General features: G+C 46.0%; 1 long non-coding RNA gene across 1 annotated transcript; it reads right to left on the bottom strand.

The window, feature by feature from the left end:
• Positions 1-14: 14 nt before the first annotated feature.
• LOC109467062 lies at positions 15-2,514 on the bottom strand. The gene is made up of 3 exons (XR_002140060.1): positions 2,347-2,514; positions 710-807; positions 15-441 (listed from the first exon to the last, which is right to left on the bottom strand). It is a non-coding gene; the product is annotated as an uncharacterized LOC109467062 (long non-coding RNA).
• Between the last annotated feature and the right edge of the window lie 3,797 nt (positions 2,515-6,311).

Here is a 6,311-nt window from a genome sequence, read left to right as displayed (position 1 = left end):
CGGCTGCACTGTTGTGTTGATAGGGCACATGTAGCATGTTTTGTAGAGCCTCCTATGGTAAAACAAATCGACATGACATCGGAAAAGTTACAAATAATACTAACAATGTATTATTTGTAAAAAAAATTTGTTTTGACAAAACTTAAAGATGCAAAACAAAATTGTATTGGCAATCAGTATGTATGTAATCAGCCTTATCAGACTCGATTCTGCTGCACTGCCCCTCATTTAATGGCCAGCTAACTCCCCTGGTCAGTAACATCCTTTTTTTGGCCGATCTCCTCTAAGCCTGCAAAGGAGTCTGGTGGATACTACCAGGATCCCGTCTCGAAGGCATCGACAAGAAGCAGTCGGCATCAGGACTGAATTTCCAGGCCAGGAGGGGGACCGTGTGTTGTCCCTTGGTGGATGTTTGTGCCAGTCAAGTGTCCAGCTGAATCCCTGACAAATAATAATGAATATTAAGTAATGACCATTAATGCTAATTTAGTTTGAGCATTACATATGGTCATGTCATGTCAGTATTGACCATGTCAACATTGCTGAAATTGTATCCTATCATACTATTACCAGTACAATCATCATGTATCATATTTAAGTAGAATATCATACCATACCATACCATATATCATACCATACCATACCATATCATATCATATGCCTGTATAACTTAACCTCAAATTCACTCATGGAAAGAGGACCAATCCACCTCATATCTGCCACCTGTTTCCCTGGACTGAATGCTTTGGTGATGTTTTCCCCATCTTTTCTCCTCTTGCCATTGATGTCATGTTGTGCGATTCAACCCTAAGAAAAATAAGAAAAAGTGATGACTGTTCTATCCATGCTATTGTTTTTCTGACATTATAACTTTAACTGTATATAGAAAGATCACATAAGCAGTTGTTGAATGCTATTCATAAAACACATTTATTGATAGAACAATCTCCAATCATGCTCCAATACACATTGTATCTCTCATATATCTCCCCTTAAATCACACTTGTTAGCACTTGTACGAAACATGTCAGTCGTCATTTACTCAGTTTTCTTCCTTTGTATTACCCCAGCGGGTTTTCAGCTTTGCCTGGTAGCCAGACCACCGGGCACTGCCCAGTATGTTTACGGCGCTGGCAGTGCTGCCCTCCCGCCCAGGCTATTCCGTACACCCGGGGATTCTCACGGGGTTGGTTTCAGAGGCCGGTTGGACATAAAGGCTACCAGAAAAGCCCTATTCCTTCAAAGGAATTGGTTTTGTGCAAACACTACTAAGCCTGATTTCCCTGGTTTAAGACTGTAAGCAAAGTACAACAGCCACCGGAGCGGGGGACGCTACGGGACTTTGCGCGGGCGAATCTGCCGCTGGTCCCGAGGACATAGCTGCTCTAACGCGGTGACTTTTTCGCCGTAAATTTTATTGAATTCATCACATAAAAGTCAGCCACTTGCACAGAATATGTTGGTCTTGGCTAATTCAGTTGTCTGGCTTCTCTGTTATCGACTATTACAAGGAGGCGCCCTGGTTTTAGCCTGGTAAACAGTTCACCGAGAGCTCCCTGACATCTCTACGGCGCTGGGAGTGCCCCCCTCCCGCCCAGGCCCAGTCCGTACGCCCGGGAATTCTCACGGGTTGGTTTTAGGGGCCGGTTGGACATATAGGCTACCAGAAAAGCCCTATTCCTTCAATGGTTTGTAGCAAACACTACTATGTCTGATTTTCCTGCAAGCTGGTTTAAGACTAAGCAAAGTACAACAGCCACCGGAGCGGGGGACGCTACGGGACTTTGCGCGGGCGAATCTGCCGCTGGTCCCGAGGACATAGCTGCTCTAACGCGGTGACTTTTTCGCCGTAAATTTCATGGAATTCATCACATAAAAGTCAGCCACTTACACAGAATATGTTGGTCTTGGCTAATTCAGTTGTCTGGCGCCTGTATTATCGAGTATTACAAGGAGGCGCCTTGGTTTTAGCCTGGTAATCATGCCACCGGGAGCTCCCTGGCATCTCTACGGCGCTGGGAGTGCCCCCCTCCCGCCCGGCACATTAGCGCACGTCGGGGCATTTTTACGGGGTCGGTTTCGGTAATTTTAGCACGACAGTGAGCAGAAAGGCCGACTAGGTAGACAGGTTGCCTGGAAAAGGCAGATTCTTACAGTAAGGGTCGGTAAAACCCATTTAATTCGGCCCGTGAAAATGGTTACCAAGCTTAAGGCTAGATCAACTCAACACCGAGCCGAGCCTCGTCTCCTTGGATTTTTAGCAGTTTAACTGACGCCAGGCAAAGATACCTTGGATATTTAGAAAGATAAGAGTCTTCAGAAGTTAAATCAATTCATAAAAGTTACCTGTATTGCATACTTTCTCCGCTTTGTTCCGACAAACATCACAGTATATGGTCCAGAAAACAATTCAATGGCTGCCATCAGCGCAGTGGATTACCAGACTGTATCGCATATTTTTCGCCACGTGTCAAAAATGCCGCCTGGCGGATTACAATGGTACTTGTCGGTGGTAAAATTGCCAATACGAATTTACATTGTCTATTTAAGAGCGACATCTAGCAGCCAATAATATTAGTGCTTCGAATTGACTAGGCGTGTCAAGGAAGGTACACCAATCAGAGGAGACATTAGAAAACAATAATTGGTTAAGAATCTATTGAACATACCTATTGGTCAATCAGCAGCCAATACATACATACAGTGCACTGATTGGTCAATTTGTTTGAGCCTCGAGTCACTACCGTATCAGTAGTTTCCCGCACGTAACCGAACAACACACACGTCCAACACCGCTAGAACAAAGTAGTTCCTGCAAAATATCACAATTTCGTGTTACAAACAGCTTAGTATTTACTCTAAATATCATTTGCCATAAAAGAATATTTCTAAAATGTTAATTTTCAATAAATCATTAAGCATTAACCATGATTATATATTTTGCGGTTATAGTTGTGTCATTTCGCAATGTGAGCGGATTGACTAAAGTGTCAGAGAAGTTACACCAATCAGAAGAGACATTAGAAAACAACCTTTGGTCAAGAATCTGTTGGACATACCTATTGGTCAATCAGCAGCCAATACATACATTGCACTGATTGGTCAATTTGTTTGAGCCTCGAGTCACTACCGTGTCAGTAGTTTCCCGCACGTAACCAAACAACACACTTGTCCAACACCGCTGGAACAAAGTAGTCCCTGCAAACTATCATAATTTCGTGTTACAAACAGCTTGATATTAACTCTAAATATCATTTTGCCATAAAGGAGTATTTTTAAAATGTTGATTTTCAATAGATTATTGATCATTAACCATGATTATATATTTTGCGGTTATAGTTGGACACAGCGGAGGAAATAGAGCTGCAGTAGAGAAATTGACCAATAGGTACGTCCGATGGATTCTTCAGCAACATTAGATTTCTAATGTCTCTTCTGATTGGTTTAATATTTTTAGCACACATACTCAGTTGAAGCACTAATATTAATAGCTGCTAGGGGACGCTCTTAAGCAAACAATGTAAATTCGCATTGACAATTTTACCGTGGATCCGTACCGTTCTAATCCGCCAGCCGGCGCTTTTGACACGCGGCAAAAATCAACGATTCAGTCGATTGCACGGATGGCAGCCATTGAGTTGTTCGGAATGTCAGGCGGAGAGAAGTGGCAACCCCATGAAACTCCTTCCTCTTCGCCCCCGCCGTCTGCTTCGCCCCCGCCCGTTCTGCTTCGCCCCGCAAAAAATCTGCTTCGCCCCCGTCGTTCCTCTACGCCCCCGGCGCAATTCTGCTTTGCCCCCGTCCTTCTGCTTAGCCCCCAATGGCGGCACAGCTCACAGTCGACACGAAAATCGTCTGCAAAATAACAATAAAGGCTGTGCCGCCAAATTTAAAGTAGCCCATGCTCCGGCAAACATTCTGGACCACCTTTCTGCCAAGTGGCGTTGCACAAATCCTTCCCATTCAAAAGTTTACCCCTACCTCACGGCCCGTCAGTGGTTCTTACGTTTATAAGTACTGGCGGGAAATTTCACTCACGGCTGTACTTATAAACGCCAGTACTTATAAACGTAAGAACCACTGACGGGCCGTGAGGTAGGGGTAAACTTTTGAATGGGAAGGATTTGTGCAACGCCACTTGGCAGAAAGGTGGTCCAGAATGTTTGCCGGAGCATGGGCTACTTTAAAATTTGGCGGCACAGCCTTTATTGTTATTTTGCAGACGATTTTCGTGTCGACTGTGAGCTGTGCCGCCATTGGGGGCTAAGCAGAAGGACGGGGGCAAAGCAGAATTGCGCCGGGGGCGTAGAGGAACGACGGGGGCGAAGCAGATTTTTTGCGGGGGCGAAGCAGAACGGGGCGGGGGCGAAGCAGAACGGCGGGGGCGAAGAGGAAGGAGTTTCATGGGGGTGAGTGGAGGAAATATGCAATAAAGGTAACTTTTATGAAATGATACAACATCTGTTGGCTCAAATATTTCTGTATACCTAATGTAACGTTGCCTGGTGTCTTGTAAACTGCTAAAAATTGCCCCGAAACGGCATGAGATGCCGATACGCGGCTCGGTGTTTTTCAGTTTACCAATTTTTAGTGGCCGAATCTTGAGTGTTTAGCGGCGTTTTAGAGAGCACAATATTTTTTCCTGGCCGCCCATCTTTCCAGTCAGCCTTTCTGATTAGTGTCGTTCCGAACTGATTGAAACAAAGCCCGTAAAAATGCCCCAGCGTACGGTAATGAGCCCGGGCGGGACGGCAGCACTCCTAGCGCCGTAGAGATACCGGGGAGCTCCCGATGGCATGGCTACCAGGCGAGTTTTGCCCCTCGTTTTCTGTAAATACTCATTAATACCAAAAAAGCAGCCACAGAATAGGTGATAGCAATACAACAGGCATATTCTGTGCAAGTTTCGGACATTTAGGCGACGCCTTTGATAAAATACACGGCCGCAAAACTTCACCGCGTTGGAGGAGCTATGTCCTCGGGACCAGCGGCAGACTCGCCCGAGCAAAGTCCCGTAGCGTCCGCCGCTGTTGCTCCACGTTCCTTGCAGTCTTAAGCCTGGTAAGTACGACTTTTTGGTGTCTTACTAAGCCCTTTCCCAGTCCTACTAAGCATATGTCTTTTCTGACGGCCTGTATGTCTAGTCGGTTTCTTAATCCAACCCCGTAAAATTCCCCGATGTTCGGTAATGAGCCAGGGCGGTCGAGCAGCACTCCCAGTGCCGTAGAGATACCGGGGAGCTCCCGATGGCATGGCTACGAGGCGAGTGTTGCCCTTCGTTTTCTTTAAATACTCGAGAATGCCAAAAAAGCAACCACAGAATTGATGATGACAATACAACAGACGTATTCTGTGCAAGTGTCCGACATTTTGGCGGTGCCGTTTATGAAATACACGCCGATAAAGTCACCGCGTTAGAGCAGCTATTACTATATGTCCTCGGGACCAGCGGCAGATACGCCCGCGGAGTCCCGTACTAGCGTCCGCTGTAGCTGTTGTACGTTGCTTGTAGTCTTTAGCCTGGTAACCACGGCTTTTGTGTGTTTTACTAAGCCCTTTATCAGTCCTACTAAGCATGAGACATTTTATGATAGCCTACAAGTACATATATTTTCAGCCGGTTCCGGAAACCAACCCCGTAAAATTCCCGATGTGCAGTTAGGGACCTGGTCGGGCGGGGAAACTCCCAGCGCCGTAGAGATACCGGAGAGCTCCCGATGGCGAATGTTGCCCCTCGTTTTCTGTAAATACTCAATGATACAAAAAAGCAGCCACAGAATCGGTTATGACAATACAACAGACATACTTTGTGCAAGTGTCTGACATTTTGGCGGTATTGTTTATGCAATACACGGATGCAAACTTCACCGAGTTAGAGCAGCTATGTCCTCGGGACCAGCGGCAGATTCGCCCGCGCAAGGTCCCGTAGCATTTCCCGTGGTGGTTGTACGTTGCTTGCAGTCTTTAAAGCCAGGTAAACACAGCTTTTAGGTCCTTTCCCAGTCTTACTAAGCACAAGGCATTTTCTGACAGCTATAACTGTTATATATTCTCAGCCGGTTCATGAAACCAACCCCGTAAAATTCCCCGTGTGCGGTTATGGACCTGGGCGGGAGGTCAGCACTCCCAGCGCCGTAAACATAACGGGGAGTTCCCGGTGGTCTGGTTATCACGCTTGCGGCCTTACGGCAACTGCATTGTGTATGTACATGTTGAGAATCACAGACACACACACATAAGGACAGACGGGGCAAAAATAATATTGCTTCCTCTTATCTTAGGGTGAGGAAAAAAATGCAAAACTGCAAATT

The sequence above is a fragment of the Branchiostoma belcheri genome, unplaced genomic scaffold, assembly GCF_001625305.1.
Source record: "Branchiostoma belcheri isolate BF01 breed outbred unplaced genomic scaffold, Haploidv18h27 scaffold174, whole genome shotgun sequence".
NCBI lineage: Eukaryota > Metazoa > Chordata > Leptocardii > Amphioxiformes > Branchiostomatidae > Branchiostoma > Branchiostoma belcheri.
The sequence above is the reverse complement of the archived record's forward strand: the minus strand, read 5'-3'. Positions and strand labels throughout refer to the sequence as shown.